This window comes from Anolis sagrei, chromosome 5 (genome assembly GCF_037176765.1).
Source record: "Anolis sagrei isolate rAnoSag1 chromosome 5, rAnoSag1.mat, whole genome shotgun sequence".
Classification (NCBI taxonomy): Eukaryota; Metazoa; Chordata; class Lepidosauria; order Squamata; family Dactyloidae; genus Anolis; species Anolis sagrei.
In genome coordinates, this window is record NC_090025.1 from 102,558,110 (window position 1) to 102,574,156 (window position 16,047).

Below are 16,047 nucleotides of genomic sequence, written 5' to 3' on the forward strand. Positions count from 1 at the left end.
TGTTTCTGCTTCGATCTCCACGGAGCGGGGTTGCAAAAGCCCTCATCTATCTATCTATCTATCTTATCTATCTATCTATCTTATCTATCTATCTTATCTATCTATCTTATCTATCTATCTAATCTATCTATCTAGCTAATCTATCTAGCTAATCTAGCTAGCTAGCTATCTAATCTATCTATCTAATCTATCTATCTAATCTATCTATCTATCTATCTATCTAGGGAGCCCCCGGTAGCGCAGTGGGTTAAAGCACTGAGCTGCTGAGCTTGTTGATCAAAAGGTCGCAGGTTCGATTCCGGGGAGCGGCGTGAGCTTCCGCTGTCAGCCCTAGCTTCTGCCAACCTAGCAGTTCGAAAACATGCAAATGTGAGTAGATCAATAGGTTCCACTCCGGCGGGAAGGTAACGGCGCTCCATGCAGTCATGCTGGCCACATGACCTTGGAAGTGTCTACGGACAACGCTGGCTCTTTGGCTTAGAAATGGAGATGAGCACCACACCCCAGAGTCAGACATGACTGGACTTAATGTCAGGGGACTACCTTTACCTACCTTATCTATCTATCTATCTATCTAAATAAATAAAATTGTAATGTTCGTTTGTGGGGTTAACATAACTCAAAAACCACTGGACAAATTGCCGCCAAATTTGGACACAAGGCACCTAATAACCCAATGTATGTCCTTCACTCAAAAAAATTACGATTTTGTCATTTGGGAGTTGTAGTTGCTGGGATTTATAGTTCACCTACAATCAAAGACCATTCTGAACCCCACCAACAATGGAATTGAACCAAACTGGGCACACAGTTCTTCCATGACCAACAGAAAATACTGGAAGGGTTTGGTGGGCAGTGTCCTTTGGTTTTGGAATTGTAGTTCACCTACATCCAGAGATCACTGTGGACTCAAACAATGATGGATCTGGACCAAACTCTACAAGAATACTCAATATGCCCAAATGTGAACACTGGTGGGGTTTGGGAAAAATAGAATCTTGACATTTGGGAGTTGTAGTTGCCAGGATTTATAGTTCACCTACAGTCACACAGCATTCTGAACCCCAGCAACAATAGAAATAGGGCCAAACCTCCCACACAAAACCCCCATGTGGGCCATAGCAATACACCTATCAGGCCAACGAGTGACCATAACTCAAAAAATGGATTTTGTCATTTGGGAGTTATAGTTGCTGGGATTTACAGTTCGCCAACAATCAAAGAGCATTCTGAACCCCACCATTGATGGAATTGAACTAAACTTGGCACACAGGACTTCCAAGACAAACAGAATACAGTAGAAGGGTTTGGTGGGCATTGACTTTGAGTTTGGGAGTAGTAGTTCACCTACATCCAGAGAGCACTGTGGATCTGGACCAAACTTGGCACAAATATTCCATATGACCAAATATGAACAAAGATGGAGTTTGGGGAAAATAGACATTGACATTTGGGAGTTGTCGTTACTGGGATTTATAGTTCACCTACAATCAAAGAGCATTCTGAACCCTACCAACAACAGAACTGGGGCAAACTTCCCACACAGAACCCCCAAACTTAAGGCCATCCAGTCCAACTCCCTTCACTAGGGCAAGAAAACATAATCAAAGCCCTCCTGACAAACAGCCATCCAGCCATAGATATAGATAGATATATATGATTCACACACACACACAGATATAGTATCCTAGATTTGAAAGGGACCCCTAAAGAAGGACAATTATATGTTGCATGTTCCAGAGTAGGCAAACCAGACAATCTCCACATCAATACTGACAAAGAAACAGCAAGAAATACTGTTTACCCACAAACATAAAGAAATTACATATATTAGACACCAACACTTTCTCATTACTTTGTTTTCCAGATCACCAGACTGGGCCACAGCAACGCCTGGCAGGGGACGGCTAGTAGAATCATAGAGTTGGAAGAGACCTCATGGGCAGGCCAGTAGCCAGGATTTTGTTTCGGGGGGGGGGGGGGGAGGGGGGCTGGCTGAGTTTGATTCGGGGGGGGGGGCTGAGTCTGAGTGAAAGAGTGTTTACCCTAGCAAACCTTTTGTATTGTTACCCCAATACCCCCATGCATATGGGATATATTGAGTATGGTGATCAGATCATGATATGAATAAACATAACAGTTTAAATAATGCACCAGTAAGGCCTTTTCGCGGGCCACCATGAGAATTTGGGGGGGGGGGGGCTGAAGCCCCCAAAGCGCCCCCCCCCCGCTACATGTCTGCTCATGGGCCATCCAGTCTAACCCCCAACAGCATTCAAAGCACCCCCAACAGATGGCCATCCAGCCTCTGTTTCAAAGTCTCCACCACACTCCGGGGCAGAGAGTTCCACTGCTGAACAGCTCTCACAGTCAGGAAGTTCTTTCTCATGTTCAGGTGGAATCTCCTTTCCTTTAGTTTGATGCCATTGCTCCTTGGAACTGGGAGCCGCTTCCCCCTTTGGCATTGTGTTTATATTTTTGCCTCCCGATCCCATCTTTGCCTCCAACTCAACTCTACCGCTGAGCTCCACGAGCAGGTTCGACCCGTCGGAGCTGCTCCTCTTTTATCTCTTTTTCGCGAAAGAAAGAAAAAACAACAACCAAGCGAAGGATGTTTTGCCAAACTTGCAGCCTGCTTCTTAGACTCGAGCAGGCTCTGTGTGTGTCTCTCTCCTCCCTCCCTCCCTCCCCCTCGTTTCCCCCCTTTAGATTGACTTTCAATTTCGAAGAGGGCAAGGATTCAGTTATTTAATTCATAAAGTCTGTTTCCTTCTATATATAGCTCCGTGGTGAATGCTGCTGGCACGCGCTGGGGAAGCCTGGCGGAAGTCCAGGCGGGGAAAAAACAGGACCGGGTTGTCTCCTTGCGGAGCTGTTTGCCTTGCCTTGAAGGCCGGCGGGTGGCCTGGAGGGCGGGCCCAGGACGGTGAGCTGTCCATGGTGGCCCACAGGACACAGGCGCGTGCCTCGGCCTTGGTTTCCCTCGTTCCCTGTCGCGGCCTCGTGACGTCACGTGCTGCGGGGCAGAGGCGCGCGCCCACACATGCCCAGCGGAGGGACCCGCGCGAAGGCCTCTTCGAAGTTAGCAACGCCTGTGAGGGGAGGCGTTAGTGAGTGCGCTCAAAGAGGCTTTGACAGTGGTCAGGACATGTCACTTCATTGGGTAAGCCTTGGGAAGCACCTACTTTTGCACAATAGGATTCTGCAAACACCTCTCGCCCTTTTGTAGTTTGTAATATTGGGTTGTTGTAGGTTTTTTCGGGCTATATGGCCATGGTCTAGAGGCATTCTCTCCTGACGTTTCGCCTGCATCTATGGCAAGCATCCTCAGTGGTAGTGAGGTCTGTTTGAACTAGGAAAATGGGTTTATATATTTCTGGAATGACCAGGGTGGGACAAAGGACTCATGTTCTGTCGCGCGTTGGGCCTGTAAATGTTGTTGTTGCTCATTCGTTCAGTCGTCTCCGACTCTTCGTGACCTCATGGACCAGCCCACACCAGAGCTCCCTGTCGGCCGTCACCACCCCCAGCTCCTTCAAGGTCAGTCCAGTCACTTCAAGGATGCCGTCCATCCATCTTGCCCTTGGTCGGCCCCTCTTCCTTTTGCCTTCCACTTTCCCCAGCATAATTGTCTTCTCTAGGCTTTGCTGTCTCCTCATGATGTGGCCAAAGTACTTCAGACCTCAGCTCTGAGGATGCTTGCCATAGATGCAGGCGAAACGTCAGGAGAAATGCCTCTAGAACATGGCCATATAGTCCGAAAAACCCCACAAGAACTGAATGATTCCAGCCATGAAAGCCTTCGACAATACATTACTTCAGCTTTGTCTCTAGTATCCTTCCCTCCAATGAGCAGCCGGGCTTTATTTCCTAGAGGATGGACTGGTTGGATCTTCTCGCAGTCAAAGGCACTCTCAGAACTTTCCTCCAGCACCACAGCTCAAAAGCATCGATCTTCCTTCGCTCAGCCTTCCCTAAGGTCCAGCTCTCACATCCGTAGGTTACTACAGGGAATACCATGGCTTTGACTAGGCGGATCTTTGTTGCCAGTCTGATGTCTCTACTCTTTACTATTTTATCGAGACTGGACATTGCTCTCCTCCCAAGAAGTAAGCGTCTTCTGATTTCCTGGCCACAGTCTGCATCTGCAGTAATCTTTGCACCTAGAAATACAAAGTCTGTCACGGCCTCCACATTTTCTCCCTCTATTTTCCTGTTGCCAATCATTCTTGTTGCCACAATCTTGGTTTTTTTAATGTTTAGCTGCAACCCAGCTTTTGCGCTTTCTTCTTTCACCTTGATTAGAAGGCTCCTCAGCTCCTCCTCGCTTTTGGCCATCAGAGTGGTGTCATCTGCATATCTGAGGTTGTTAATGTGGGCCTGTAAATAGTTGTCTTTAAAACAGGACGTGCAACCTTTGCCCAACAGGAAGCCAGGGGGCCCAAAGAGAAGTTCTCAGAGGTTTCCACCGCAAACAGTCTTTAGATGGTTTGAAAAGTACAACAAAGTCTCTATTAATGAACAATCAAACAGAAACTTCTCTTGTCTTCAGTAAAGTTAAGTAAATGATTCCAAGCTTTTAGGTAACTGGTGAATTCCTAATCTTGCCCATGAAGGACAGGCAACTGTCTTCAATAACTTCTTTACTTTAAAGGAAAACCCCCTTTTTAACTTCTCCCAGGCTGACTGTAAACTTAAACCTAACTGATGTGGGCACCACTACCACGTTGAACTGCGTCTCAAAGCATCGAGTGGACCTACCAGCAAGGGCTGTAGTCTCTTCAGCTGGAGTTCTTTGATCTTTAGGACTGTTTCCCCGGAAAGCCTTTGGAGACTCTTTTCCTTCTGTTTCTGTTGGAATTTCTGTAACCCTGGAAATTCTTAAAGGTTGAAGCTTTTGTAGAGGGGACGTTTACACACGTCCTGTACATAGGCTAACCTGGCTAAGACTAACTAAAAAATGGCTCCCTTCCCTTTCCAATTGCCCTGAGCAAGGGGTGGGACCAAAACTTAATGATGATGGACATGTGGCTTGCCCTATAACTGCAACCAAAAGAAACCACCTATCTGCAGAGTCTCTGAAACCTAGGACTGCAAACAAACATTTAATGCAAAGCAAACAAAATTGGAGCTCCTGGTACAGCCGTACCAGAACAACTCTTGTCTGCTGGAGCTAGGTGTGAATGTTTCAACTGACCACCTTGATTAGCCTTTGATGGTTTGGCAGTGCCTGGAGGAATCTTTTGTTGAGAGGTGATTAGATGTCCCTTGTTTCCCTTCTGTTGTTTTGCTGTTGTAGTTTTAGAGTTTTTTTTAATACTGTTAGCCAGATTTTGTTCATTTTCATGGTTTTTTCCTTTCTGTTGAAATTGTCCACATGCTTGTGGATGTCAATGGCTTCTCTGTGTAGTCTGACGGTGGTTGTGAGAGTGGTCCAGCATTTCTGTGTTCTCGAATAATATGCTGTGTGCAGGTTGGTTCATCAGGTGCTCTGCTATGGCTGACTTCTTTGGTTGAAGTAGTCCTCAGTGCCTTTCATGTTCATATTCTATACTTTTAAAAAAAGCGCTCTAAGAGAATGTCTAGTGTGAAGATATAAAATAAAACATTTTGATGTGTTGTCAAAGGCTTTCATGGCTGGAATCACTGGGTTGTTGTAGGTTTTTCAGGCTATATGGCCATGTTCTAGAAGCATTCTCTCCTGACATTTCACCTGCATCTATGGCAAACATCCTCGGAGGTCGTGAGGTCTGTTGGAAACTGGGAAAAACTGGGTTTATATATCTGTGGAATGTCCAGGGTGGGAGGAGGGACTCTTGTCTGTTGGAGTTAGGTGTGAATGTTTCAGTTGGCCACCTTGATTAGCATTTGATGCCCTGGCAGTTTTTAGGTGTGGCTTGTTAGTGCCATTGAAATCCATAAGCATGTGGGCAATTTCAACATAAAGGAGGAAACCATGAAAATGAACAAAATCTGACTATCAGTATTTAAAAAAACCTCTAAAATTACAACAGCAAAACAACACTCAAATACAGGGGAACTCCAGAGGGGAAACAATCAGGGACATCTAATCACCTCTCAACAAAATATTCCCACAGGCACTAACAAGCCACACCTAAAAACTGCCAGGCCATCAAATGCTAATCAAGGTGGCCAACTGAAACATTCACAATTAACTCCAACAGACAAGAGTCCCTCCCATCCTGGACATTCCACAGATATATAAACACAGTTTTTCCCAGTTTCCAACAGACCTCACAACCTCTGAGGATATTAGCCATAGATGCAAGTGAAACGTCAGGAGAGAATGCTTCTAGAACATGGCCATATAGCCCAAAAAACCTACAACAAACCAATAAAACATTTTAACAAAGAGTGCACAAATCTGGTTATTTAACAATGATTATAAAATGCAGAAACTCGTTGTTAGTCCCCATCACCATACCCGTGAATAGTATCTAAAAATGCAGACAACTGAACAAACCTGTTCTGGATATTTTCATCTCTATTGAAAGCCAGTCTTTTGTTAGCCTAATGGATCTTAACAGCTCATTCAAGGAAAAAGGCATACAGACCCTCCAGGTACTAATAACCTAATACTTAGACAAAAGCTGCCAATACTATCTTTGCGGGCACCTAGCAGTTACGGTAAATACTACACCTCAGTTTGGAGGAGACATGAAAGCTGGGAAACCTGGGGTGACCGACAACATCACTTCTCCATTAATCAAAAAGTCCTAAAAAGCAACATTATCAGCCCTCTCTCTGCTGAATCACTGCACACATAATCACGTACTCCATGTAACATATAGCAACCTATCGTTTTACTTAATCTGAACTCAAGGCACACATTAATATCTGTACTTGTAGGAACCTGATTTGGTTGACAGAAACCAAAGGTTTTGCATAGCTTCTTCCTGCTCCCACCTGCTATTTCCTAACACTGGAATTTCAGAGAGCAAGCCAAGTGCTAAGCATGATCTCATAAAAATGTGTTTCTTTCTTCTGAGACTGGCACCAAAAGGAAGGCAAAGGGTAGAAAGGAAGAACACAGTGTCAATTTCAGAAAGGCAGAGGGGAAAAATGAGATAGTGTGGAAGTTTCAGGCATAAAAATGCGGGTTCATGAGCTAGTCATATATTATTAAATGTAAAAGTGTAATTATTTAATATTTCTTAAAGGGAATAGACTAGTCAGAATAAAAAATAACCGATACCAGAAAGCGAGTGAGAGATCAATAGATTAATCTGGCTACCATTAGTAAAAAAAACTCTAAAATTACAACAGCAAAACAAGAGAGGGGAAGCAATCAGGGACATCTAATCACCTCTCAACAAAATATTCCCCCAGGCATCAACAAGCCACACCAAACTACTGCCAGGCCATCAAATGCTAATCAAGGTGGTCACTTGAAACATTCACACCTAGCTCCAACAGATAAGAGTTCTTTGTCCCACCCTGGTCATTCCACAGATATATAAACCCATTTTCCTAGTTCCAACAGACCTCAGTATCTCTGAGGATGCTTGCCATAGATGCAGGCAAAACGTCAAGAGGGAATGCCTCTAGAACATGGCCATATAGCCCGAAAAAACCTACAACAACCAAGTATAGAATAGTTCACAGGTCATTAATCTTAGCACTCAGCAGAGACAAACCAATCCATCCGCCAAAGGCAATGACTAATAGACAAGAATACAAATATAAAAGTTTGTCAATACTAATATTTTAATGTTTTATTTGTCTTTAAGTCATTTCAGAGCTATAGTGACCCTAAGGTGACCCTATCACAGGGTTTCCTTGGCACAGTCTATTCAGAAGAGATTTACCTTGGCCTCCCTCTGAAACAGAGAGTGTGTCTTGCCCACGTCACATTGAGGATTTTCATGACTGAGGAGGGATTCTAAATCTGGTCTCCATCATAGTCCAATGCTCATACCACTACACCATGCTGCCCCCTATTATTTTGTTTCTCCTGTTTCCTTTTTGAGGAAAGCAATTTGGGCTGAGAATGTTTTTATTTTGTATTTGGAAGGTCTGAGATTTAGAATTCAGCTTCTGCAGCACGTGTGGGATGTAAGATTGACCCCAAGATCATCAGTCCTCTTCCCTGAAACTGTGCCCTGACCACAATTCTGGCTCATTTCCCCAATCTCCATGTACAAAAAAGTATGAAGTTGAGACACTTGAAGGTCTGGTTCCCCCATGCCCTGGCATTCACAAGATGGTGGCCCCACAACATAAGACCTAATGAACTAGTCTCCGTTTTTAGAGTTATCATTTAGATTTTTTTTCCCTGGTTAGTAGAACTTGAAAACTTGATAACTGTTTATAACTGTTAAACTGCTATCATCTGACTGCTTTGAAATTGGATCCATCATTTGAAACATCCTGTAATAGGAAGGAAGATAGTGAAATGCTAATGGACATAGAAAAGATCGTATTGTTTATAACCCTTTTTGTTTCAGTCTTGTCCCAAAAGGAAAGCGACATTCTAATTGGCAAAAATAGAATAAATGGGGGTGTTGTGTAGTTTCCGGCCTGTATGGCCATGTTCTAGCAGCATTTTCTTCTGACATTTTGCCTTCATCTGTGGCTAGCATCTCAGATGGTCCTCTGAAGATGCCAGCCATAGATGCAGGTGAAATGTCAGGAGAAAATGCTGCTAGAACATGGCTGTTCAGCCTAGAAACCACCCAACACCCCTGATTCCGGCCATGAAAGTCTTTAATAATACACAGACTAAATTGTGCAGTAAAGGGAATACAGGTCAGAATAGAAAAAAGTATTTAAAAAGAACATTTTACTATTTTAAATGAATTCAAGTCTCCAAGGCCAAATGAATTCCACCAAATTATTCAAAAGGAACTCGCAGAAGTAATCTCAGAGCCACTGTCAAAAAATCTTTGAGAATTGTTGGATTAGAGAAGGGGTTTTAGCAAACTGGAAAAAGGCAAGTGTTGCTCCAAAACATAAAAAAAAAAGGGGGGGGGGTTTGATGAGGACTTGAGCAACAAGTCAGTTTGACTTCGATACCAGGAAAGGTTCTAGAAACAAATAATTGTGGATGATATTGAAGATGAAGCAAGCTAATTTTCTTCTGCTTCAGAGACATGGACCAATGGATTCAAACTACAGGAAGAACTTCCTAACAGTTAGAGTTGTTCAATAGAGGACTATACTGCTTCTGAGAATTGTGAGTCCCCTTCTTTGGAGGTTTTTAAACAGGCTGGATGGTTATCTGTTGGGAGTGCTTTGATTGTGTATGGCAGAATGGTAAACTTGTATGGCAGAACATTAGTGTACTCTATGTCTCTGTTCACTTTTGTGTTCCTAATGCTATAGGCATGTATATTGAATGATGGGGAAATTCTGTTTTTCAATGTTGATGTAAACCCGGATTGCAAGTTCTCATTAGCTAGGAATTTGCTTTGACAGATTCATGGGTCTATTATGGGAAGTACAATGTTCCAAGACTGTTTCCATGAGAGCCTGGCACTGGAAGTGAGCAAGAGGTGATTTGATTAACAGGCCAATGGAGGGAAAGAACATGAAAGATGTAATCCTGACAGATAAGGTGAGAGTCCATGCATTATTTTCATTGTGTTACTTATAAATATGTAATACTCATCAGCCCTGACAATAGCAGTGGTATAGTTTGTTTTCCTTTGGTTATCTTAGTTCAGCTCATTTTCTGAACTAAGTACAGGCTTACATAGTTTGGAAAATAAACCAAAAAAGCCAAAGTAAGTCTGGACGCCATCAACAGGAGTATATTATCCAGACTGATGTAATAGTGCCATTATGTTATATTTTGGTCAGATCTCTTTTTTTCCAGTTGGGACCCCTTTTTGTCCAAGACGTTTTAACATGACCCTGCATATATAAGCATATGGAATAGATGTAAAAGTCAATCATTTACTGATAATAAATCAGCAGTTGCAAGATTTGCTAAACAAATTGATTTTCCATTTTATGAAGTACAGCTGGAGCATTTTCTGGAAAGTCCACTATAAATACCATACTGCACATTGTTGCTAACAAATTTGTGTAAATGTCTAAAACAGCCACTAGGTGGGCTCATAAAAATGCGTAAAGATGACATATCTTGTTAGACACAGATAAATAAAACTATAGATACTGTTCCCATAAATATAGGGATCACATTATCATCAAATAATTTCTATATCTTGGCTGAGTCAGAAATCAAGAAATAAGAAGAGTAGGTTATGAAAGGACAGTTAAAAAGGAATTTGATAAAATCCTTTATGATTGAATATCAAAATCAAGATTATCCATGGCTTTGTAGTTTTGATTTTTATGTATGACTGTGAAGAAAGCTGAAGAGATGAGAATGAATGTATTTGAAATGAAATAGAGGAGAGTCTGATATAGTGGATGACTAAAATGACAAACAGAGCATAGTGCAATGGTTTAGTATAGAGAGATGACTCTGGAGATCAGAGTTTGAATCTCCACTCAGAAATGGAAACTCATTGGGTAACCTTAAGTCACTTTTCCTCAACCTCAGAAGAAGGTAAAGGTAAAACCCACTCTGAGCAAATCTAGCCAAGAAAACTTTGTGATAGATTTTCCTTAGGATGGCCGTAAATCTGGAATGAGTTGAAAACATTCAACAACAATGAGGGGCAATTCAAGCTTGAGCTCTTCTTATGAAACAAAAATGCCAATTTTAGAATATCGTATTTTGACCCCATCATTAGAAGACAAAGCTCATAACTGGGAGACAGTAGAAAAAGAATAAGAATGAATTACAGCTGGATAGACTCAATCAAGGCAGCCACAATCCTGAGTTTACAAGATGTGAGTAGCGTTGATGATAACTTTGCTATAGGGCTTCAACATAAGTTGGCTTCAACATAAGTTGAAGCCAACATGACAGCAATTAACAACAAAACATGTTGATTATTCTTTAATGTGTGCCTATATCTCTGATTGTGTTATCTTTCTAAAAAAATCAGAAAAGGAAATATGTGACTGAAGTACAACATCAAATATCCTTCGCTATTGGCAGTGGTGGTTAGGGCTGATGTGAGTTCCAGTCCAACTACATTAGGAGGGCAATATGAACTTCCTTAGCTATAAATTTTTGAGTAATTCTACACTACTGTCAACAATACTTTGTTCTTCTTTTTGAATGGACTTTTATTGAGGAAGGTTGTATGCCTTGGGAGCACCATGGCTGAGACTGGGGTGCATCTACACTGTAGAAGTAATGCAGTTTGACACCACTTTAACTGTCATGGCTCAATGGAATGGAATCAAGGGATCTGTAGTTCTGTGAGGCGCCAGTACTCTTTGGCAAAAAAGGCTAAAGATCTCATAAAACTACAATTCCCGTGCTTCCATAACAATGAGTCATAGCAGTTAAATTGGTATAAGTTGGGAGCCCCCCCCCCCCCCCCCCCACTCCAGCACCAACTGCTGCTCTGAGATCAGAGTGAAGAGAGGGGCCAGGAAGGCAGTTCCATCTTGTCTCCTGCACTGTGCTTATAATATAATGTAATGTAATGTAATGTTATATAATATAATTGTATATACATGTAATATTGATAATATTATAATGTAATACAATATACTACTACTACTAATAATAACATGATATTATAATTATATATTTTATATTAAATGTAATATTACTAATAATATTACATTATAATGTTATAGTACAATGTAATATATAATATAATTTATCTATCTATCTATCTATCTATCTATCTATCTAATCTATCTATTGTGTCAGGAGCAACCAGACATTTGTATTACATTTTTAACAAAACAAACAAACAGACAAAACACAAAGTTTGCAAGCTTGGTAGTTGATTAAATGTCCTTTGACCAGTATCTGGTCACTTGGAGTGCCTCAGGTTCTCCATTGTGCATGTAGCAGGGCTCAGGTTGCATTGCAGCAGATGGTCAGCGGTTTGCTCTTCTCCACACTCGCATGTCGTGAATTCCACTTTGTAGCCCCATTTCTTAAGAACTGGGGACATGAGAGAAGCCTCCTCTCAGGATTGCAAGACATCCGGGCGTCCCCTGGGCAACGTCTTCATAGACGGCTGATTCTCTCACTCCAGAAGCAACTTGCAGCATGCAAGCAAGCAAGCAAAACAACTAACGGACCTTTTCAGGACCAACCATGACAATATATAATATTAATATTGTGTTATGGTAATAATATAATATATTGTATTTACTTGTTACTTGTAAGCTGCTCTGAGTCCCCTTCAGGGTGAGAAGGTCAGCATATAAATGTCGTAAGTAAATCAATCAATAAATATAAAACTAGGTGGCCTGTCATACCATACCTATATATAGCTATCTACTTTCCTATTCCATCTTTTGCAACCTCAGAAATGTTGATGCTTTTTCTACTACCAATTAGTTAGGATGAGGAAGAAAATTCAGATGATGATGATGATCCCGGCTCCAAAGGACAGGAGAGTTTATTCCATGTGTGAGCCAACCCTAACAGTATTTCTTCCCCTGAATATGTGAGGTCTTGGCTATAGTTAATTTTTAAATTGGATTTAACCTTTACAGAAAACAAGTAATGTTACCTCTATCTACTCGGTCTTGTTAATGACCTCAGTGATACTTTGTTTAAGAATATGGAATGATAGAGAAAACTTTATAATGAGAAGATTATTCTTAACTAGGTACAAAACAAATGTAGTTCATTTATGTTTAACCCAGTGAGGAACTCTTGTAGTTTTCTATAAATTGTCAAGGATCCACAGCACACATTGGAAGGGATGGATTAGCCAAGCATAACTTATATACATATACTCATTGAAAAATAAATAACTTAATTTTAAAAAAAGAAGGAAGGGGACAGAATCAGGCTACTGGAAATAGATTCTTCATATTTGTGTTATTGTTCAAAATTTGGAACAATTCTCTGCCAACATGTAATCCATAGTGGCTGTTTATGCTCATATGTCAGGTTCTTGACATGGTGGGGAATATCATAGCCCAGTATAATATTTGGCTTTGAACTTTGGCAGTTAGAGGCCCAGCCTTCTAGATGGGCAAAGGCAACATGGCTTAAGACATGAACTAGGCTTGTCCATGCCAGAACGAATACAAATGCCCCCTTTCATAGCCTTAATGAAATCATTAATTATGTCAGCAACTCAAGCGATAGATCTCCAAACACTTCAAATTGCTTAAGCAACAGAGCCTTGAGTATCTTGGAACTTTCAGAGAAGGGTCTTCTTACATGGATGTGTCCTAACCGCAAATAATTGTACAGTTCCATAGATTTCTTGTTCAACTGTTGTTTTGCCTTGCCTTTTTTCATAGAAGAACTTAGCCGGTGTTTCAACCAAAAAAGTTGACTGGCTTACTGCATGCTGTAATGGTGCCATGATGCAATCGAGGCTAACTTTTTGGATCTGAAAATATGCCACACATCATATTCATAAGTCTACTTCTTCAATAGCCTGCTTTCATTTTTGTTAAAATTTACTCTGAGCTTCTTTCCAATATTTAAAAGTAGTTCTTAGCACCTTCCAGCACCATTTTTCTTGATATAAACATTCACATATGTTTACCTTCTTGGAGTCTTTGCTTTTAAAAAAAGATTGGCCTCTCTCTCTATAAGTCTGTATCTGAGCTGGGTATGTGGGTGATTTCGAAGAAGGAATGTTCCCAGTTACTGTGGAGAAAATGCAGCAGCTATATTTTCAGTAATAATGAAAAACTAATAGAGATTAAATATACAAAATTCCATTAATTTACTCCAATGATACCAGTTTTGTAATGCCTGTTGTTGTTGTGTGCCTTTCAAGTCATTTCTGACTTATGGTGAACCTACCACAGGACTTTCTTGGCAAGATTTGTTTGCCTTCCTCTGAGGCTGAAAGAGTGACTTGGCCAAGATCACCCAGTGGGTTTTTATAGCTGAGTGTGGATTTGAGCCCTGGTCTCCAGAGTCATAATCCAACACTCAAAGCACTAGGCTTGGGCCTGAGTCACTTTGAACAAAAATGATTTGTAATATTTGGTGGTCTGTTTCATATATTCTCCAAAAACAGAAGGGGGCGAGAGAACTGAAAAGCTCGGCAAAATGGATTAAGAGAGCCAGATTTTATTGGCTACTGGAGAGGATGGAGTTAAGTCTGAAATATACCTGAGGCAGGGGTCTGAGCGGGACTTCTGGAGAAGATGGGATTATTGCAGCGTCTTTTTTCTCTCCCTGGCAGCAGCATCGGTCCTTTTCTTTTTAAAAGTTTCCTAGACTTCTCCTCCATGGAGGGCCCTGCTGGGAACTCACTTTCCCAGCAGCACTTGCATGGGGCAGGCATTGAAAAGTCTCTGAGTTCCTCTTGGAGCATTATGGGAGCTGAAGTTTTTTCTCTCTCTTTTTCTCAGCCAATAAAAAGCCTGGTTGTGATATCGAGCAAGAATTTAGGGGTCTTTGCCAGGAGGCAGAGACCAATCAAATTCATCAAAGAGTTCGTTGCCCTGGCGAGACAGAAAGAAGCACCCAATATTTTTCCTTGATTTTTCCCAATAAAAGGTCTCACCAAGTTGAAGAAAAGCCACCGAGTTGTTTATTGCGATCCAGCTGGAAAGGATGTCATACCGCGATCATTTGTTAAGCAGACATACATTGAATACAGAGTAAAGCCTTTTTATACATATACAGAGTTGTCAGATTTGAATTTCCCGCTCCCTGCCCCTCAGCCGGCTTGGTGCTGATTGGTCGGCATTCTACAGCTGGGAGGAAACTCAGCTACCTACTGAGCACCTTAACCAATGGGTGAGCTCACGCCGCTTCGGCCTCCCGGCCAATCAGGAGAGAGGGAGGTGGGATGAGAGGGAAACAATGAAAACTTGAGTGGATTATGGAAATATGTGATGTCCACGTGGTCGGCAAGTCTTCAGGGGCCTTCCAGCTGACCGGCTTATTGTGATGAGGGGTGGTAATCAACACTGAGGTCTGGCGAGATGGCCAGAATCCAGATTTTTCTTGAGCCGTGATATGGGGACAATAGAGTAATCTGGTTTGCAGTTTTGGTTGAGAGAAGCTTAATGTTTCTCCTGGCTAACCTTTAGCCTAGATATGTAAATGTTTCTCAGCTCAAAAGAGAGTCCCTTTTGTTTGTGAGTCATTGACTGAGATGGGGAACCATTTGGAGAGTTGTTAACTCTCTGGCCCAGTTGTGTGTCGGATGGAAAAAGTAAAATACTTTTGTGGCATGGTTTTCAGTAATAAATCTGTTACCTTCTGCTATAAATATGTGAAAATAGGGCATAAAAACCTTGATTAAATGATACACACTATCTGGGAAGGGTCCTTGTCCTTAGCAAAAGTATAAGTTACTATCTTTTATTGGGTGTGGGGAGGGGGTCATGTTCAACCTCAGTTGTGTCCATGCTCTGATTGGCTGATTGCGATTTGTCTTGTTTTTGAAAATGTTACAGTTAAAACTTAAAGTAATTCTTAAAAAGTCAGTAGATTGATGAATTGTTTTTAAACTTTGCAGGCCTGCAGTTGTAAATGGGGTCTAAAACTGAGGTAGGTTTCATGCAGATAGGCCTTAAAATGACTGAGGATTAAGCCTTTAAAGTTGTAGTCAATGGGCCAAATCTTTGCAGAATGAAAATGACAACACCCCTCTCGATTCAAGTAACTTCTTAGTAAACAGAATGAGGGGTTAGCCAAAAATGGACCCCGAAACGGTATGCCCTTTAGCCGATTTGCACACCTCTACAAAGCTATTTCTGACAAATTATCCCAATGGTATTGAAACACCTATTCTTCTTACATTATACAATTCGTGTCCACATTTTTTCATACCATTGCAAGGAAATACAATCAAAGTATTTCTGATGGCATAACATGAAAGGAAACCAAACGTCATCATAGCACTAATCAGTTCACAGAGACACAGTCATCTCTCTTTCCAGGAATATGTGGACATATAACAGATATTCATCCTATCATCATACTAAGACTGATTTATTTATATCCTTTTCCATTGCTGAGACCCAAGAGAACTTAGAAAATATAAACAC

The 16,047-nt window shown here is 41.5% G+C and overlaps 1 long non-coding RNA gene across 1 annotated transcript; it reads left to right on the forward strand.

The window, feature by feature from the left end:
- The first annotated feature begins 2,866 nt into the window (after positions 1-2,866).
- Positions 2,867-14,638, forward strand: LOC137097085 (uncharacterized). Its single transcript, XR_010909964.1, has 3 exons — positions 2,867-3,163; positions 9,439-9,577; positions 14,398-14,638. It is a non-coding gene; the product is annotated as an uncharacterized lncRNA (long non-coding RNA).
- The last annotated feature ends 1,409 nt before the right edge of the window (positions 14,639-16,047 follow it).